Source organism: Netta rufina (assembly GCF_964035555.1).
Source record: "Netta rufina genome assembly, chromosome: 18".
Classification (NCBI taxonomy): Eukaryota; Metazoa; Chordata; class Aves; order Anseriformes; family Anatidae; genus Netta; species Netta rufina.
Window position 1 is genome coordinate 7,864,433 of NC_140142.1, and position 21,057 is coordinate 7,885,489.

Sequence of the window (21,057 nt, forward strand, 5' to 3'; positions counted from 1 at the left end):
CCCTATGGTTGCCAAGGCAGCTAAATCCCATAGTTTCCATAGCAACCCAACCCCATAGTTACCATGGCAACACAACCCCATGGTTGCCATGGAAACACTACCCCATGGTTGCCATGGCAACAGAACCCCATAGTTGCCATGGCAACAAAACGCCATGGTTACCATGGCAACACAACCCCATGGTTGCCATGGCAACAGAATCCCATAGTTGCCATGGCAACACAACCCCATGGTTGCCATGGCAACCCAACCCCATGGTTACCCTAGCAACCAAACCCCGTGGTTGCCATGGCAACGCAACCCCATGGTTACCATGGCAACAGAACCCCATAGTTGCCATGGCAACTAAACGCCATGGTTACCATGGCAACACAACCCCATGGTTGCCATGGCAACCCAACCCCATGGTTGCCAAGGCAACTAAACCCCATAGTTTCCATAGCAACACAACCCCATAGTTACCATGGCAACACAACCCCATGGTTGCCATGGAAACACTACCCCATGGGTGCCATGGCAACAGAACACCATAGTTGCCATGGCAACAAAACGCCATGGTTACCATGGCAACACAACCCCATGGTTACCATGGACACAGAACCCCATGGTTACCATAGCAACCAAACCCCATAGTTTCCATAGCAACAGAACCCCATCGTTGCCATGGCAACACAACCCCATGGTTGCCATGGAAACACTACCCCATGGTTGCCATGGCAACAGAACCCCATAGTTGCCATGGCAACAAAACACCATGGTTACCATGGCAACCCAACCCCATGGTTGCCATGGCAACACAACCCCATGGTTGCCAAGGCAACTAAACCCCATAGTTTCCATAGCAACCCAACCCCATAGTTACCATGGCAACACAACCCCATGGTTTCCATGGCAACACTTCCCCATGGTTGCCATGGCAACAGAACCCCATAGTTGCCATCGCAACAAAACGCCATGGTTACCATGGCAACACAACCCCATGGTTGCCATGGAAAACCAACCCCATGGTTACCATGGCAACACAACCCCATAGTTGCCATGGCAACTAAACGCCATGGTTACCATGGCAACACAACCCCATGGTTGCCATGGGAACCCAACCCCATGGTTGCCAAGGCAACTAAACCCCATAGTTTCCATAGCAACCCAACCCCATAGTTACCATGGCAACACAACCCCATGGTTGCCATGGAAACACTACCCCATGGTTGCCATGGCAACAGAACCACATAGTTGCCATCGCAACAAAACGCCATGGTTACCATGGCAACACAACCCCATGGTTGCCATGGCAACCCAACCCCATGGTTACCATGGCAACCAAACCCCGTGGTTGCCATGGCAACTAAACGCCATGGTTACCATGGCACCACAACCCCATGGTTGCCATGGCAACACATCCCCCTTGTTGCCATGGCAACCAAACCCCGTGTTTGCCATGGCAACCCAACCCCATGGTTACCATGGCAACACAACCCCATGGTTGCCATGGAAACACTACCCCATGGTTACCATAGCAACCAAACCCCGTGGTTGCCATGGCAACCCAACCCCATGGTTACCATGGCAACACAACCGCATGGTTACCATAGCAACCCAACCCCATCGTTGCCATGGCAACACATCCCCATGGTTGCCATGGAAGCACTACCCCATGGTTGCCATGGCAACAGAACCCCATAGTAGCCATGGCAACAAAACGCCATGGTTACCATGGCAACACAACCCCATGGTTGCCATGGAAACCCAACCCTATGGTTGCCAAGGCAGCTAAATCCCATAGTTTCCATAGCAACCCAACCCCATAGTTACCATGGCAACACAACCCCATGGTTGCCATGGAAACACTACCCCATGGTTGCCATGGCAACAGAACCCCATAGTTGCCATGGCAACAAAACGCCATGGTTACCATGGCAACACAACCCCATGGTTGCCATGGCAACAGAATCCCATAGTTGCCATGGCAACACAACCCCATGGTTGCCATGGCAACCCAACCCCATGGTTACCCTAGCAACCAAACCCCGTGGTTGCCATGGCAACGCAACCCCATGGTTACCATGGCAACACAACCCCATGGTTGCCATGGCAACCCAACCCCATGGTTGCCAAGGCAACACAACCCCATGGTTGCCATGGCAACCCAACCCCATGGTTGCCAAGGCAACTAAACCCCATAGTTTCCATAGCAACACAACCCCATAGTTACCATGGCAACACAACCCCATGGTTGCCATGGAAACACTACCCCATGGGTGCCATGGCAACAGAACACCATAGTTGCCATGGCAACAAAACGCCATGGTTACCATGGCAACACAACCCCATGGTTACCATGGACACAGAACCCCATGGTTACCATAGCAACCAAACCCCATAGTTTCCATAGCAACAGAACCCCATCGTTGCCATGGCAACACAACCCCATGGTTGCCATGGAAACACTACCCCATGGTTGCCATGGCAACAGAACCCCATAGTTGCCATGGCAACAAAACACCATGGTTACCATGGCAACCCAACCCCATGGTTGCCATGGCAACACAACCCCATGGTTGCCAAGGCAACTAAACCCCATAGTTTCCATAGCAACCCAACCCCATAGTTACCATGGCAACACAACCCCATGGTTTCCATGGCAACACTTCCCCATGGTTGCCATGGCAACAGAACCCCATAGTTGCCATCGCAACAAAACGCCATGGTTACCATGGCAACACAACCCCATGGTTGCCATGGAAAACCAACCCCATGGTTACCATGGCAACAGAACCCCATAGTTGCCATGGCAACTAAACGCCATGGTTACCATGGCAACACAACCCCATGGTTGCCATGGGAACCCAACCCCATGGTTGCCAAGGCAACTAAACCCCATAGTTTCCATAGCAACCCAACCCCATAGTTACCATGGCAACACAACCCCATGGTTGCCATGGAAACACTACCCCATGGTTGCCATGGCAACAGAACCACATAGTTGCCATCGCAACAAAACGCCATGGTTACCATGGCAACACAACCCCATGGTTACCATGGACACAGAACCCCATGGTTACCATAGCAACCAAACCCCATAGTTTCCATAGCAACAGAACCCCATCGTTGCCATGGCAACACAACCCCATGGTTGCCATGGAAACACTACCCCATGGTTGCCATGGCAACAGAACCCCATAGTTGCCATGGCAACAAAACACCATGGTTGCCATGGCAACCCAACCCCATGGTTACCATAGCAACCAAACCCCGTGGTTGCCATGGCAAGCCAACCCCATCGTTACCATGGCAACACTACCCCATGGTTGCCATGGAAACACTATCCCATGGTTGCCATGGCACCAGAACCCCACAGTTGCCATGGAAACAAAACGCCATGGTTACCATGGCAACACAACCCCCATGGTTACCATGGACACAGAACACCATGGTTGCCATGGCAACCAAACCCCGTGGTTGCCATGGCAACCCAACCCCGTGGATGCAATGGCAACCCAACCCCATGGTTCCCCTGAGAACACAACCCCATGGTTGCCATGGCAACCCAACCCCATGGTTACCATAGCAACCAAACCCCGTGGTTGCCATGGCAACCCAACCCCATGGTTACCATGGCAACACAACCGCATGGTTACCATAGCAACCCAACCCCATAGTTACCATGGCAACACATCCCCATGGTTGCCATGGAAGCACTACCCCATGGTTGCCATGGCAACAGAACCCCATAGTTGCCATGGCAACAAAACGCCATGGTTACCATTGCAACACAACCCCATGGTTGCCATGGCAACCCAACCCCATGGTTGCCAAGGCAACTAAACCCCATAGTTTCCATAGCAACCCAACCCCATAGTTACCATGGCAACACAACCCCATGGTTGCCATGGAAACACTACCCCATGGTTGCCATGGCAACAGAACCCCATAGTTGCCATCGCAACAAAACGCCATGGTTACCATGGCAACACAACCCCATGGTTGCCATGGCAACACAACCCCATGGTTACCATGGCAACCAAACCCCGTGGTTGCCATGGCAACTAAACGCCATGGTTACCATGGCAACACAACCCCATGGTTGCCATGGCAACCCAACCCCATGGTTACCATAGCAACCAAACCCCGTGGTTGCCATGGCAACCCAACCCCATGGTTACCATGGCATCACAACCCCATGGTTCCCATGAGAGCACAACCCCTTGGTTGCCATGGCAAGCCAACCCCATCGTTACCATGGCAACACTACCCCATGGTTACCATGGAAACACTACCCCATGGTTGCCATGGCAACAGAACCCCATAGTTGCCATGGCAACAAAACGCCATGGTTACCATGGCAACACAACCCCATGGTTACCATGGACACAGAACCCCATGGTTGCCATGGCAACCAAATCCCGTGGTTGCCATGGCAACCCAACCCAATGGTTACCATGGCAACACAACCCCATGGTTCCCATGAGAACACAACCCCGTGGTTGCCATGGCAAGCCAACCCCATCGTTACCATGGCAACACTACCCCATGGTTTCCATGGAAACACTACGCCATGGTTACCATAGCAACCAAACCCCGTGGTTGCCATGGCAACCCAACCCCATGGTTACCATGGCAACACAACCGCATGGTTACCATAGCAACCCAACCCCATCGTTACCATGCCAACACATCCCCATGGTCGCCATGGAAGCACTACCCCATGGTTGCCATGGCAACCCAACCCCATGGTTGCCAAGGCAGCTAAACCCCATAGTTTCCATAGCAACCCAACCCCATAGTTACCATGGCAACCCAACCCCATGGTTACCATGGCAACCAAACCCCGTGGTTGCCATGGCAACTAAACGCCATGGTTGCCATGGCAACCCAACCCCATGGATACCATAGCAACCAAACCCCGTGGTTGCCATGGCAACCCAACCCCATGGTTACCGTGGCAACACATTCTCATGGTTCCCATGAGAACACAGCCCCGTGGTTACCATGGCAAGCCAACCCCATCGTTACCATGGCAACACTACCCCATGGTTGCCATGGAAACACTACCCCATGGTTGCCATGGCAACAGAACCCCATAGTTGCCATGGCAACAAAACGCCATGGTTACCATGGCAACACAACCCCATGGTTACCATGGACACAGAACCCCATGGTTGCCATGGCAACCAAACCCCGTGGTTGCCATGGCAACCCAACCCCGTGGATGCCATGGCAACCCAACCCCGTGGATGCCATGGCAACCGAACCCCATGGTTGCCATGGCAACACAACCGAATGGTTGCCATGGAAACCCAACCCCATGGTTACCATGGCAACAGAACCCCATAGTTGCCATGGCAACTAAACGCCATGGTTACCATGGCAACACAACCCCATGGTTGCCATGGCAACCCAACCCCATGGTTACCATAGCAACCAAACCCCGTGGTTGCCATGGCAACGCAACCCCATGGTTACCATGGCAACACAACCCCATGGTTCCCATGGCAACACAACCCCGTGGTTGCCATGGCAACCCAACCCCATCGTTACCATGGCAACACATCCCCATGGTTGCCATGGAAACACTACCCCATGGTTGCCATGGCAACAGAACCCCATAGTTGCCATGGCAACAAAACGCCATGGTTACCATGGCAACACAACCCCATGGTTGCCATGGCAACCCAACACCATGGTTACCATGGCAACCAAACCCCGTGGTTGCCATGGCAACTAAACGCCATGGTTACCATGGCAACACAACCCCATGGTTGCCATGGCAACACAACCCCATGGTTACCATAGCAACCAAACTCCGTGGTTGCCATGGCAACCCAACCCCATGGTTACCATGGCAACACAACCGCATGGTTACCATAGCAACCCAACCCCATGGTTACCATGGCAACACATCCCCATGGTTGCCATGGAAGCACTACCCCATGGTTGCCATGGCAACAGAACCCCATAGTTGCCATGGCAACAAAACGCCATGGTTACCATGGCAACACAACCCCATGGTTGCCATGGCAACACAACCCCATGGTTGCCAAGGCAACTAAACCCCATAGTTTCCATAGCAACCCAACCCCATAGTTACCATGGCAACACAAGCCCATGGTTGCCATGGAAACACTACCCCATGGTTGCCATGGCAAGAGAACCCCATAGTTGCCATGGCAACAGAACCCCATAGTTGCCATCGGAACAAAACGCCATGGTTACCATGGCAACACAACCCCATGGTTGCTATGGCAACCCAACCCCATGGTTACCATGGCAACCAAACCCCGTGGTTGCCATGGAAACTAAACGCCATGGTTACCATGGCAACACAACCCCATGGTTGCCATGGCAACCCAACGCCATGGTTACCATAGCAACCAAACCCCGTGGTTGCCATGGCAACCCAACCCCATGGTTACCATGGCAACACAACCCCATGGTTCCCATGAGAACACAACCCCGTGGTTGCCATGGCAAGCCAACCCCATCGTTACCATGGCAACACTACCCCATGGTTGCCATGGAAACACTACCCCATGGTTACCATAGCAACCAAACCCCGTGGTTGCCATGGCAACCCAACCCCATGGATACCATGGCAACACAACCGGATGGTTACCATAGCAACCCAACCCCATCGTTACCATGGCAACACATCCCCATGTTTGCCATGGAAGCACTACCCCATGGTTGCCATGGCAACAGAACCCCATAGTAGCCATGGCAACAAAACGCCATGGTTACCATGGCAACACAACCCCTTATTGCCATGGCAACCCAACCCCATGGTTGCGAAGGCAGCTAAACCCCATAGTTTCCATAGCAACCCAACCCCATAGTTACCATGGCAACACAACCCCATGGTTGCCATGGAAACACTACCCCATGGTTGCCATGGCAACAGAACCCCATAGTTGCCATGGCAACAAAATGCCATGGTTACCATGGCAACACAACCCCATGGTTGCCATGGCAACCCAACCCCATGGTTACCATGGCAACCAAACCCCGTGGTTGCCATGGCAACTAAACGCCATGGTTGCCATGGCAACCAAACCCCATGGTTACCTTAGCAACCAAACCCCGTGGTTGCCATGGCAACCCAACCCCATGGTTACCATGGCAACACAACCCCATGGTTCCCATGAGAACACAACCCCGTGGTTTCCATGGCAAGCCAACCCCATCGTTACCATGGCAACACTACCCCATGGTTGCCATGGAAACACTACCCCATGGTTGCCATGGCAACAGAACCCCATAGTTGCCATGGCAACAAAACGCCATGGTTACCATGGCAACACAACCCCATGGTTACCATGGACACAGAACCCCATGGTTGCCATGGCAACCAAACCCCGTGGATGCCATGGCAACCCAACCCCATGGTTCCCATGGCAACACAACCCCATGGTTGCCATGGCAACCCAACCCCATGGTTACCATGGCAACAGAACCCCATAGTTGCCATGGAAACTAAACGCCATGGTTACCATGGCAACACAACCCCATGGTTGCCATGGCAACCCAACCCCATGGTTGCCAAGGCAACTAAACCCCATAGTTTCCATAGCAACCCAACCCCATAGTTACCATGGCAACACAACCCCATGGTTCCCATGAGAACACAACCCCGTGGTTGCCATGGCAAGCCAACCCCATCGTTACCATGGCAACACTACCCCATGGTTGCCATGGCAAAAAAACCCCGTGGTTGCCATGGCAACCCAACCCCGTGGATGCCATGGCAACCCAACCCCATGGTTCCCATGGCAACACAACCCCATGGTTGCCATGGCAACCCAACCCCATGGTTGCCAAGGCAACTAAACCCCATAGTTTCCATAGCAACCCAACCCCATAGTTACCATGGCAACACAACCCCATGGTTGCCATGGAAACACTACCCCATGGTTGCCATGGCAACAGAACCCCATAGTTGCCATCGCAACAAAATGCCATGGTTACCATGGCAACACAACCCCATGGTTGCCATGGCAACCCAACCCCATGGTTACCATGGCAACCAAACCCCGTGGTTGCCATGACAACTAAACGCCATGGTTACCATGGCAACACAACCCCATGGTTGCCATGGCAACCCAACCCCATGGTTACCATAGCAACCAAACCCCGTGGTTGCCATGGCAACCCAACCCCATGGTTACCATGGCAACAAAACCCCATGTTTCCCATGAGAACACAACCCCGTGGTTGCCATGGCAAGCCAACCCCATCGTTACCATGGCAACACTACCCCATGGTTGCCATGGAAACACTACCCCATGGTTACCATAGCAACCAAACCCCGTGGTTGCCATGGCAACCCAACCCCATGGATACCATGGCAACACAACAGCATGGTTACCATAGCAACCCAACCCCATCGTTACCATGGCAACACATCCCCATGGTTGCCATGGAAGCACTACTCCATGGTTGCCATGGCAACAGAACCCCATAGTAGCCATGGCAACAAAACGCCATGGTTACCATGGCAACACAACCCCATTATTGCCATGGCAACCCAACCCCATGGTTGCGAAGGCAGCTAAACCCCATAGTTTCCATAGCAACCCAACCCCATAGTTACCATGGCAACACAACCCCATGGTTGCCATGGAAACACTACCCAATGGTTGCCATGGCAACAGAACCCCATAGTTGCCATGGCAACAAAACGCCATGGTTACCATGGCAACACAACCCCATGGTTGCCAAGGCAACCCAACCCCATGGTTACCCTAGCAACCAAACCCCGTGGTTGCCATGGCAACTAAACGCCATGGTTGCCATGGCAACCAAACCCCATGGTTACCTTAGCAACCAAACCCCGTGGTTGCCATGGCAACCCAACCCCATGGTTACCATGGCAACACAACCCCATGGTTCCCATGAGAACACAACCCCGTGGTTTCCATGGCAAGCCAACCCCATCGTTACCATGGCAACACTACCCCATGGTTGCCATGGAAACACTACCCCATGGTTGCCATGGCAACAGAACCCCATAGTTGCCATGGCAACAAAACGCCATGGTTACCATGGCAACACAACCCCATGGTTACCATGGACACAGAACCCCATGGTTGCCATGGCAACCAAACCCCGTGGATGCCATGGCAACCCAACCCCATGGTTCCCATGGCAACACAACCCCATGGTTGCCATGGCAACCCAACCCCATGGTTACCATGGCAACAGAAGCCCATAGTTGCCATGGAAACTAAACGCCATGGTTACCATGGCAACACAACCCCATGGTTGCCATGGCAACCCAACCCCATGGTTGCCAAGGCAACTAAACCCCATAGTTTCCATAGCAACCCAACCCCATAGTTACCATGGCAACACAACCCCATGGTTCCCATGAGAACACAACCCCGTGGTTGCCATGGCAAGCCAACCCCATCGTTACCATGGCAACACTACCCCATGGTTGCCATGGCATCAAAACCCCGTGGTTGCCATGGCAACCCAACCCCGTGGATGCCATGGCAACCCAACCCCATGGTTCCCATGGCAACACAACCCCATGGTTGCCATGGCAACCCAACCCCATGGTTGCCAAGGCAACTAAACCCCATAGTTTCCATAGCAACCCAACCCCATAGTTACCATGGCAACACAACCCCATGGTTGCCATGGAAACACTACCCCATGGTTGCCATGGCAACAGAACCCCATAGTTGCCATCGCAACAAAATGCCATGGTTACCATGGCAACACAACCCCATGGTTGCCATGGCAACCCAACCCCATGGTTACCATGGCAACCAAACCCCGTGGTTGCCATGACAACTAAACGCCATGGTTACCATGGCAACACAACCCCATGGTTGCCATGGCAACCCAACCCCATGGTTACCATAGCAACCAAACCCCGTGGTTGCCATGGCAACCCAACCCCATGGTTACCATGGCAACAAAACCCCATGTTTCCCATGAGAACACAACCCCGTGGTTGCCATGGCAAGCCAACCCCATCGTTACCATGGCAACACTACCCCATGGTTGCCATGGCAACCCAACCCCATGGTTACCATGGCAACACAACCGAGTGGTTACCATAGCAACCCAACCCCATCGTTACCATGGCAACACATCCCCATGGTTGCCATGGAAGCACTACCCCATGGTTGCCATGGCAACAGAACCCCATAGTTTCCATGGCAACAAAACGCCATTGTTACCATGGCAACACAACCCCATGGTTGCCATGGCAACCCAACCCCATGGTTGCCAAGGCAACTAAACCCCATAGTTTCCATAGCAACCCAACCCCATAGTTACCATGGCAACACAACCCCATGGTTACCATAGCAAACCAACCCCATGGTTACCATGGCAACCAAACCCCGTGGTTGCCATGGCAACTAAACGCCAAGGTTACCATGGCAACACAACCCCATGGTTGCCATGGCAACCCAACGCCATGGTTACCATGGCAACACAACCCCATGGTTGCCATGGCAACCCAACCCCATGGTTACCATAGCAACCAAACCCGGTGGTTGCCATGGCAACCCAACCCCATGGTTACCATGGCAACACAACCGGATGGTTACCATAGCAACCCAACCCCATCGTTACCATGGCAACACATCCCCATGGTTGCCATGGAAGCACTACCCCATGGTTGCCATGGCAACAGAACCCCATGGTTGCCATGGCAACCAAACCCCATGGTTACCATAGCAACCAAACTCCGTGGTTGCCATGGCAACCCAACCCCATGGTTACCATGGCAACACAACCCCATGGTTCCCATGAGAACACAACCCCGTGGTTGCCATGGCAAGCCAACCCCATCGTTACCATGGCAACACTACCCCATGGTTGCCATGGAAACACTACCCCATGGTTCCCATGGCAACAGAACGCCATAGTTGCCATGGCAACAAAACGCCATGGTTACCATGGCAACACAACCCCATGGTTACCATGGACACAGAACCCCATGGTTACCATAGCAACCAAACCCCATAGTTTCCATAGCAACCCAACCCCATAGTTACCATGGCAACACAACCCCATGGTTGCCATGGAAACAGAACCCCATAGTTGCCATCGCAACAAAACGCCATAGTTACCATGGCAACACAACCCCATGGTTGCCATGGCAACCCAACGCCATGGTTACCATGGCAACCAAACCCCGTGGTTGCCATGGCAACTAAACGCCATGGTTAACATGGCAACACAACCCCATGGTTGCCATGGCAACCCAACCCCATGGTTACCATAGCAACCAAACCCCGTGGTTGCCATGGCAACCCAACCCCATGGTTACCATGGCAACACAACCGCATGGTTACCATAGCAACCCAACCCCATGGTTACCATGGCAACACATCCCCATGGTTGCCATGGAAGCACTACCCCATGGTTGCCATGGCAACAGAACCCCATAGTTGCCATGGCAACAAAACGCCATGGTTACCATTGCAACACAACCCCATGGTTGCCATGGCAACCCAACCCCATGGTTGCCAAGGCAACTAAACCCCATAGTTTCCATAGCAACCCAACCCCATAGTTACCATGGCAACACAACCCCATGGTTGCCATGGAAACACTACCCCATGGTTGCCATGGCAACAGAACCCCATAGTTGCCATCGCAACAAAACGCCATGGTTACCATGGCAACACAACCCCATGGTTGCCATGGCAACACAACCCCATGGTTACCATGGCAACCAAACCCCGTGGTTGCCATGGCAAATAAACGCCATGGTTACCATGGCAACACAACCCCATGGTTGCCATGGCAACCCAACCCCATGGTTACCATAGCAACCAAACCCCGTGGTTGCCATGGCAACCCAACCCCATGGTTACCATGGCATCACAACCCCATGGTTCCCATGAGAGCACAACCCCGTGGTTGCCATGGCAAGCCAACCCCATCGTTACCATGGCAACACTACCCCATGGTTACCATGGAAACACTACCCCATGGTTGCCATGGCAACAGAACCCCATAGTTGCCATGGCAACAAAACGCCATGGTTACCATGGCAACACAACCCCATGGTTACCATGGACACAGAACCCCATGGTTGCCATGGCAACCAAATCCCGTGGTTGCCATGGCAACCCAACCCAATGGTTACCATGGCAACACAACCCCATGGTTCCCATGAGAACACAACCCCGTGGTTGCCATGGCAAGCCAACCCCATCGTTACCATGGCAACACTACCCCATGGTTTCCATGGAAACACTACGCCATGGTTACCATAGCAACCAAACCCCGTGGTTGCCATGGCAACCCAACCCCATGGTTACCATGGCAACACAACCGCATGGTTACCATAGCAACCCAACCCCATCGTTACCATGGCAACACATCCCCATGGTTGCCATGGAAGCACTACCCCATGGTTGCCATGGCAACCCAACCCCATGGTTGCCAAGGCAGCTAAACCCCATAGTTTCCATAGCAACACAACCCCGTGGTTGCCATGGCAACGCAACCCCATGGTTACCATGGCAACACAACCCCATGGTTCCCATGGCAACACAACCCCGTGGTTGCCATGGCAACCCAACCCCATCGTTACCATGGCAACACATCCCCATGGTTGCCATGGAAACACTACCCCATGGTTGCCATGGCAACAGAACCCCATAGTTGCCATGGCAACAAAACGCCATGGTTACCATGGCAACACAACCCCATGGTTGCCATGGCAACCCAACACCATGGTTACCATGGCAACCAAACCCCGTGGTTGCCATGGCAACTAAACGCCATGGTTACCATGGCAACACAACCCCATGGTTGCCATGGAAACACAACCCCATGGTTACCATAGCAACCAAACTCCGTGGTTGCCATGGCAACCCAACCCCGTGGATGCCATGGCAACCCAACCCCGTGGATGCCATGGCAACCCAACCCCATGGTTGCCATGGCAACACAACCGAATGGTTGCCATGGAAACCCAACCCCATGGTTACCATGGCAACAGAACCCCATAGTTGCCATGGCAACTAAACGCCATGGTTACCATGGCAACACAACCCCATGGTTGCCATGGCAACCCAACCCCATGGTTACCATAGCAACCAAACCCCGTGGTTGCCATGGCAACGCAACCCCATGGTTACCATGGCAACACAACCCCATGGTTCCCATGGCAACACAACCCCGTGGTTGCCATGGCAACCCAACCCCATCGTTACCATGGCAACACATCCCCATGGTTGCCATGGAAACACTACCCCATGGTTGCCATGGCAACAGAACCCCATAGTTGCCATGGCAACAAAACGCCATGGTTACCATGGCAACACAACCCCATGGTTGCCATGGCAACCCAACACCATGGTTACCATGGCAACCAAACCCCGTGGTTGCCATGGCAACTAAACGCCATGGTTACCATGGCAACACAACCCCATGGTTGCCATGGCAACACAACCCCATGGTTACCATAGCAACCAAACTCCGTGGTTGCCATGGCAACCCAACCCCATGGTTACCATGGCAACACAACCGCATGGTTACCATAGCAACCCAACCCCATGGTTACCATGGCAACACATCCCCATGGTTGCCATGGAAGCACTACCCCATGGTTGCCATGGCAACAGAACCCCATAGTTGCCATGGCAACAAAACGCCATGGTTACCATGGCAACACAACCCCATGGTTGCCATGGCAACACAACCCCATGGTTGCCAAGGCAACTAAACCCCATAGTTTCCATAGCAACCCAACCCCATAGTTACCATGGCAACACAAGCCCATGGTTGCCATGGAAACACTACCCCATGGTTGCCATGGCAAGAGAACCCCATAGTTGCCATGGCAACAGAACCCCATAGTTGCCATCGGAACAAAACGCCATGGTTACCATGGCAACACAACCCCATGGTTGCTATGGCAACCCAACCCCATGGTTACCATGGCAACCAAACCCCGTGGTTGCCATGGAAACTAAACGCCATGGTTACCATGGCAACACAACCCCATGGTTGCCATGGCAACCCAACGCCATGGTTACCATAGCAACCAAACCCCGTGGTTGCCATGGCAACCCAACCCCATGGTTACCATGGCAACACAACCCCATGGTTCCCATGAGAACACAACCCCGTGGTTGCCATGGCAAGCCAACCCCATCGTTACCATGGCAACACTACCCCATGGTTGCCATGGAAACACTACCCCATGGTTACCATAGCAACCAAACCCCGTGGTTGCCATGGCAACCCAACCCCATGGATACCATGGCAACACAACCGGATGGTTACCATAGCAACCCAACCCCATCGTTACCATGGCAACACATCCCCATGGTTGCCATGGAAGCACTACCCCATGGTTGCCATGGCAACAGAACCCCATAGTAGCCATGGCAACAAAACGCCATGGTTACCATGGCAACACAACCCCATTATTGCCATGGCAACCCAACCCCATGGTTGCGAAGGCAGCTAAACCCCATAGTTTCCATAGCAACCCAACCCCATAGTTACCATGGCAACACAACCCCATGGTTGCCATGGAAACACTACCCCATGGTTGCCATGGCAACAGAACCCCATAGTTGCCATGGCAACAAAATGCCATGGTTACCATGGCAACACAACCCCATGGTTGCCATGGCAACCCAACCCCATGGTTACCATGGCAACCAAACCCCGTGGTTGCCATGGCAACTAAACGCCATGGTTGCCATGGCAACCAAACCCCATGGTTACCTTAGCAACCAAACCCCGTGGTTGCCATGGCAACCCAACCCCATGGTTACCATGGCAACACAACCCCATGGTTCCCATGAGAACACAACCCCGTGGTTTCCATGGCAAGCCAACCCCATCGTTACCATGGCAACACTACCCCATGGTTGCCATGGAAACACTACCCCATGGTTGCCATGGCAACAGAACCCCATAGTTGCCATGGCAACAAAACGCCATGGTTACCATGGCAACACAACCCCATGGTTACCATGGACACAGAACCCCATGGTTGCCATGGCAACCAAACCCCGTGGATGCCATGGCAACCCAACCCCATGGTTCCCATGGCAACACAACCCCATGGTTGCCATGGCAACCCAACCCCATGGTTACCATGGCAACAGAACCCCATAGTTGCCATGGAAACTAAACGCCATGGTTCCCATGGCAACACAACCCCATGGTTGCCATGGCAACCCAACCCCATGGTTGCCAAGGCAACTAAACCCCATAGTTTCCATAGCAACCCAACCCCATAGTTACCATGGCAACACAACCCCATGGTTGCCATGGAAACACTACCCCATGGTTGCCATGGCAACAGAACCCCATACTTGCCATCGCAACAAAATGCCATGGTTACCATGGCAACACAACCCCATGGTTGCCATGGCAACCCAACCCCATGGTTACCATGGCAACCAAACCCCGTGGTTGCCATGACAACTAAACGCCATGGTTACCATGGCAACACAACCCCATGGTTGCCATGGCAACCCAACCCCATGGTTACCATAGCAACCAAACCCCGTGGTTGCCATGGCAACCCAACCCCATGGTTACCATGGCAACAAAACCCCATGTTTCCCATGAGAACACAACCCCGTGGTTGCCATGGCAAGCCAACCCCATCGTTACCATGGCAACACTACCCCATGGTTGCCATGGAAACACTACCCCATGGTTACCATAGCAACCAAACCCCGTGGTTGCCATGGCAACCCAACCCCATGGATACCATGGCAACACAACAGCATGGTTACCATAGCAACCCAACCCCATCGTTACCATGGCAACACATCCCCATGGTTGCCATGGAAGCACTACCCCATGGTTGCCATGGCAACAGAACCCCATAGTAGCCATGGCAACAAAACGCCATGGTTACCATGGCAACACAACCCCATTATTGCCATGGCAACCCAACCCCATGGTTGCGAAGGCAGCTAAACCCCATAGTTTCCATAGCAACCCAACCCCATAGTTACCATGGCAACACAACCCCATGGTTGCCATGGAAACACTACCCCATGGTTGCCATGGCAACAGAACCCCATAGTTGCCATGGCAACAAAACGCCATGGTTCCCATGGCAACACAACCCCGTGGTTGCCATGGCAACCCAACCCCATAGTTACCATGGCAACACAACCACATGGTTGCCATGGCAACACTATCCCATGGTTACCATGGCAACAGAACCCCGTAGTTGCCATGGCAACTAAACGCCATGGTTATCATGGCAACTGAACCCCATGGTTAACATAGCAACCAAACCCCGTGGTTGCCATGGCAACCCAACCCCATGGTTACCATGGCAACACAACCGCACGGTTACCACAACAACACAACCGCATGGTTACCACGGCAACCCAACTGCATGGTTACCACTCATCTGAACGCCATGGTTGCCAAGACAACTAAACCCCATAGTTTCCATAGCAACCCAACCCCATAGTTACCATGGCAACACAACCCCATGGTTCCCATGGCAACACAACCCCGTGGTTGCCATGGCAACCCAACCCCATCGTTACCATGGCAACCCAACCCCATGGTTACCATGGCAACAGAACGCCATGGTTACCGTAGCAACCAAACCCCATGGTTACCATGGCAACACTACCCCATGGTTGCCATTCCAAAAGAACCACCTGATAACCATTGCAACCCAACCCCATCGTTACCATGGCAACACAACACTATGGTTGCCATGGCAACCCAACCCCATGGTTACCATGGCAACAGAAACCCATGGTTACCATAGCAACCAAACCCCGTGGTTGCCATGGCAACCCAACCCCATAGTTACCACGGCAACCCAACCGCATGGTTCCCACGGCATCTCAACCCCATGGTTGCCATGGCAACTAAACCCCATAGTTTCCATAGCAACCCAACCCCATAGTTACCATGGCAACACAACCCCATGGTTACCATGGCAACACAACCGCATGGTTACCATGGCAACACTACCCCATGGTTGCCATTCTTAAAGAACCGCCTGATAACCATTGCAACCCAACCCCATAGTTACCATGGCAACACAACCCCATGGTTGCCATGGCAACACTACCCCTTGGTTACCATGGCAACAGAACCCCATAGTTGCCATGGCAACCCAACCCCATGGTTCCCTTGGCAACAGAACGCCATGGTTACCATAGCAACCAAACCCCGTGGTTCCCATGGCAACACAACCCCGTGGTTGCCATGGCAACACTACCCCATGGTTACCATGGCAACACTACCCCATGGTTGCCATGGCAACCGAACCCCAAGGTTACCATGGTAACAGAACGCCATTGTTACCATAGCAACCAAACCCCGTGGTTGCCATGGCAACAGAACCCCATCGTTACCATGGCAACACAACTCTATGGTTGCCATGGCAACCCAGCCCCATGGTTACCATGGCAACAGAAACCCATGGTTACCATAGCAACCAAACCCGTGGTTGCCATGGCAACCCAACCCCATAGTTACCCTGGGAACACAACCGCATGGTTACCACAACAACAAAACCGCATGGTTACCACGGCAAACCAACCGCATGTTTCCCACGGCATCTCAACCCCATGGTTGCCATGGCAACAGAACCCCATAGTTGCCATGGCAAACCAACCCCATGATTACCATGGCAACAGAACGCCATGGTTACCATAGCAACCAAACCCCGTGGTTGCCATGGCAACCCAACCCCATGGTTACCATGGCAACACAACCCCATGGTTCCCATGGCAACGCAACCCCGCGGTTACCATGGCAACACAACCCCATGGTTACCATGGCAACAGAACCCCATAGTTGCCATGGCAACTAAACGCCATGGTTACCATGGCAACGGAACCCCATGGTTACCATGGCAACTGAACCCCATTGTTACCATAGCAACCAAATCCCGTGGTTGTCATGGCAACCCAACCCCATCGTTACCATGGCAACACAACCCTATGGTTGCCATGGCAACCCAACCCCATGGTTACCATGGCAACAGAAACCCATGGTTACCATAGCAACCAAACCCCGTGGTTGCCATGGCAACCCAACCCCATAGTTACCATGGCAAACCAACCGCATGGTTACCACAACAACAAAACCGCATGGTTACCACGGCAACCCAACCGCATGGTTCCCACAGCATATCAACACCATGGTTGCCATGGCAACTAAACCCCATAGTTTCCATAGCAACCCAACCCCATAGTTACCATGGCAACACAACCCCATGGTTACCATGGCAACACAACCGCATGGTTACCATGGCAACACTACCCCATGGTTCCCATTCTTAAAGAACCGCCTGATAACCATTGCAACCCAACCCCATAGTTACCATGGCAACACAACCCCATGGTTGCCATGGCAACACTACCCCTTGGTTACCATGGCAACAGAACCCCATAGTTGCCATGGCAACCCAACCCCATGGTTACCTTGGCAACAGAACGCCATGGTTACCATAGCAACCAAACCCCGTGGTTCCCATCGCAACACAACCCCGTGGTTGCCATGGCAACACTACCTTATGGTTACCATGGCAACAGAACCCCATAGTTGCCATGGCAACTAAACGCCATGGTTGCCATGGCAACACTACCCCATGGTTACCATGGCAACAGAACCCCATAGTTGCCATGGCAACCCAACCCCAAGGTTACCATGGTAACAGAACGCCATGGTTACCATAGCAACCAAACCCCGTGGTTGCCATGGCAACCCAACCCCGTGGTTACCATGGCAACACAACCCCATGGTTCCCATGGCAACACAACCCCGTGGTTGCCATGGCAACACTACCCCAAGGTTACCATGGAAACAGAACCCCATAGTTACCATGGCAACTAAACGCCATGGTTACCATGGCAACACAACCCCGTGGTTTCCATGGCAACACTACCCCATGGTTACCATGGCAACACAACCCCATGGTTCCCATGGCAACACAACCCCGTGGTTGCCATGGCAACCCAACCCCATAGTTACCATGGCAACACAACCACATGGTTGCCATGGCAACACTACCCCATGGTTACCATGGCAACAGAACCCCGTAGTTGCCATGGCAACTAAACGCCATGGTTACCATGGCAACGCAACCCCATGGTTACCATGGCAACTGAACCCCATGGTTACCATGGCAACACAACCGCATGGTTACCACAACAACACAACCGCATGGTTACCACGGCAACCCAACTGCATGGTTACCACTCATCTGAACGCCATGGTTGCCAAGACAACAAAACCCCATAGTTTCCATAGCAACCCAACCCCATAGTTACCATGGCAACACAACCCCATGGTTCCCATGGCAACATAACACCGTGGTTGCCATGGCAACCCAACTCCATCGTTACCATGGCAACCCAACCCCATGGTTACCATGGCAACAGAACGCCATGGTTACCGTAGCAACCAAACCCCATGGTTACCATGGCAACACTACCCCATGGTTGCCATTCCAAAAGAACCGCCTGATAACCATTGCAACACTACCCCATCGTTACCATGGCAACACAACACTATGTTTGCCATGGCAACCCAACCCCATGGTTACCATGGCAACAGAACCCCATGGTTACCATAGCAACCAAACCCCGTGGTTGCCATGGCAACCCAACCCCATAGTTACCATGGTAAAACAACCGCATGGTTACCACAACAACAAAACCGCATGGTTACCACGGCAACCCAACTGCATGGTTACCACGGCATCTAAACCCCATGGTTGCCATGGCAACAGAACCCCATAGTTTCCATAGCAACCCAACCCCATAGTTACCATGGCAACACAACCCCATGGTTCCCATGGCAACACAACCCCGTGGTTGCCATGGCAACACTACCCCATGGTTACCATGGCAAAAGAACGCCATAGTTGCCATGGCAACTAAACGCCATGGTTACCATGGCAACACAACCCCATGGTTGCCATGGTAACCAAACCCCATGGTTACCATGGCAACACAACCGCATGGTTACCATGGCAACACTACCCCATGGTTACCATGGCAACACAACCGCATGGTTACCATGGCAACACTACCCCATGGTTGCCATTCCAAAAGAACCGCCTGATAACCATTGCAACCCAACCCATAGTTACCATGGCAACACAACCCCATGGTTACCATGGCAACAGAACCCCATAGTTGCCATGGCAACTAAACGCCATGGTTGCCATGGCAACCCAACCCCATGGTTACCACAACAACGCAACCGCATCGTTACCACGGCAACCCAACTGCATGGTTACCACGGAATGTCAACCCCATGGATGCCATGGCAACTAAACCCCATAGTTTCCATAGCAACCCAACCCCATAGTTGCCATGGCAACCCAACCCCATGGTTACCATGGAAACACAGCCGCATGGTTACCATAGCAACACAACCCCATAGTTACCATGGCAACACAACCCCATGGATCCCATGGCAACACAATCCCGTGGTTGCCATGGCAGCACAACCCCATCGTTACCATGGCAACACAACCCCATAGTTGCCATTCCAAGAGAACTGCCTTGTTACCATTGCAACCCAACCCCATTGTTACCATGGCAACAGAAACCCATGGTTGCCATGGCAAAACTACCCCGTGGTTACCATGGCAACAGAACCCCATGGTTACCGTAGTGACCAAACCCCGTGGTTGCCATGGCAACCCAACCCCCTGGTTGCCATAGCAACAGAACCCCATTGTTACCATGGCAACAGAACCCTATGGTTGCCATGGCAACACTACCCCTTTGTTACCATGGCAACAGAACCCCATGGTTACCATAGTAACCAAACCCCGTAGTTGCCATGGCAACTCAAACCCATGGTTACCATGGCAACACAACCGCATGGTTACCAAAACAACAAAACCGCATGGTTACCACGGCAAACCAACTGCATGGTTACCACGGCATCTCATCCCCATGGTTACCATGGCAACTAAGCCCCATAGTTTCCATAGCAACCCAACCCCATAGTTACCATGGCAACACAACTCCATGGTTCCCATGGCAACACAACCCCGTGGTTACCATGGCAACACAACCCCATCGTTACCATGGCAACACAACCCCATGGTTG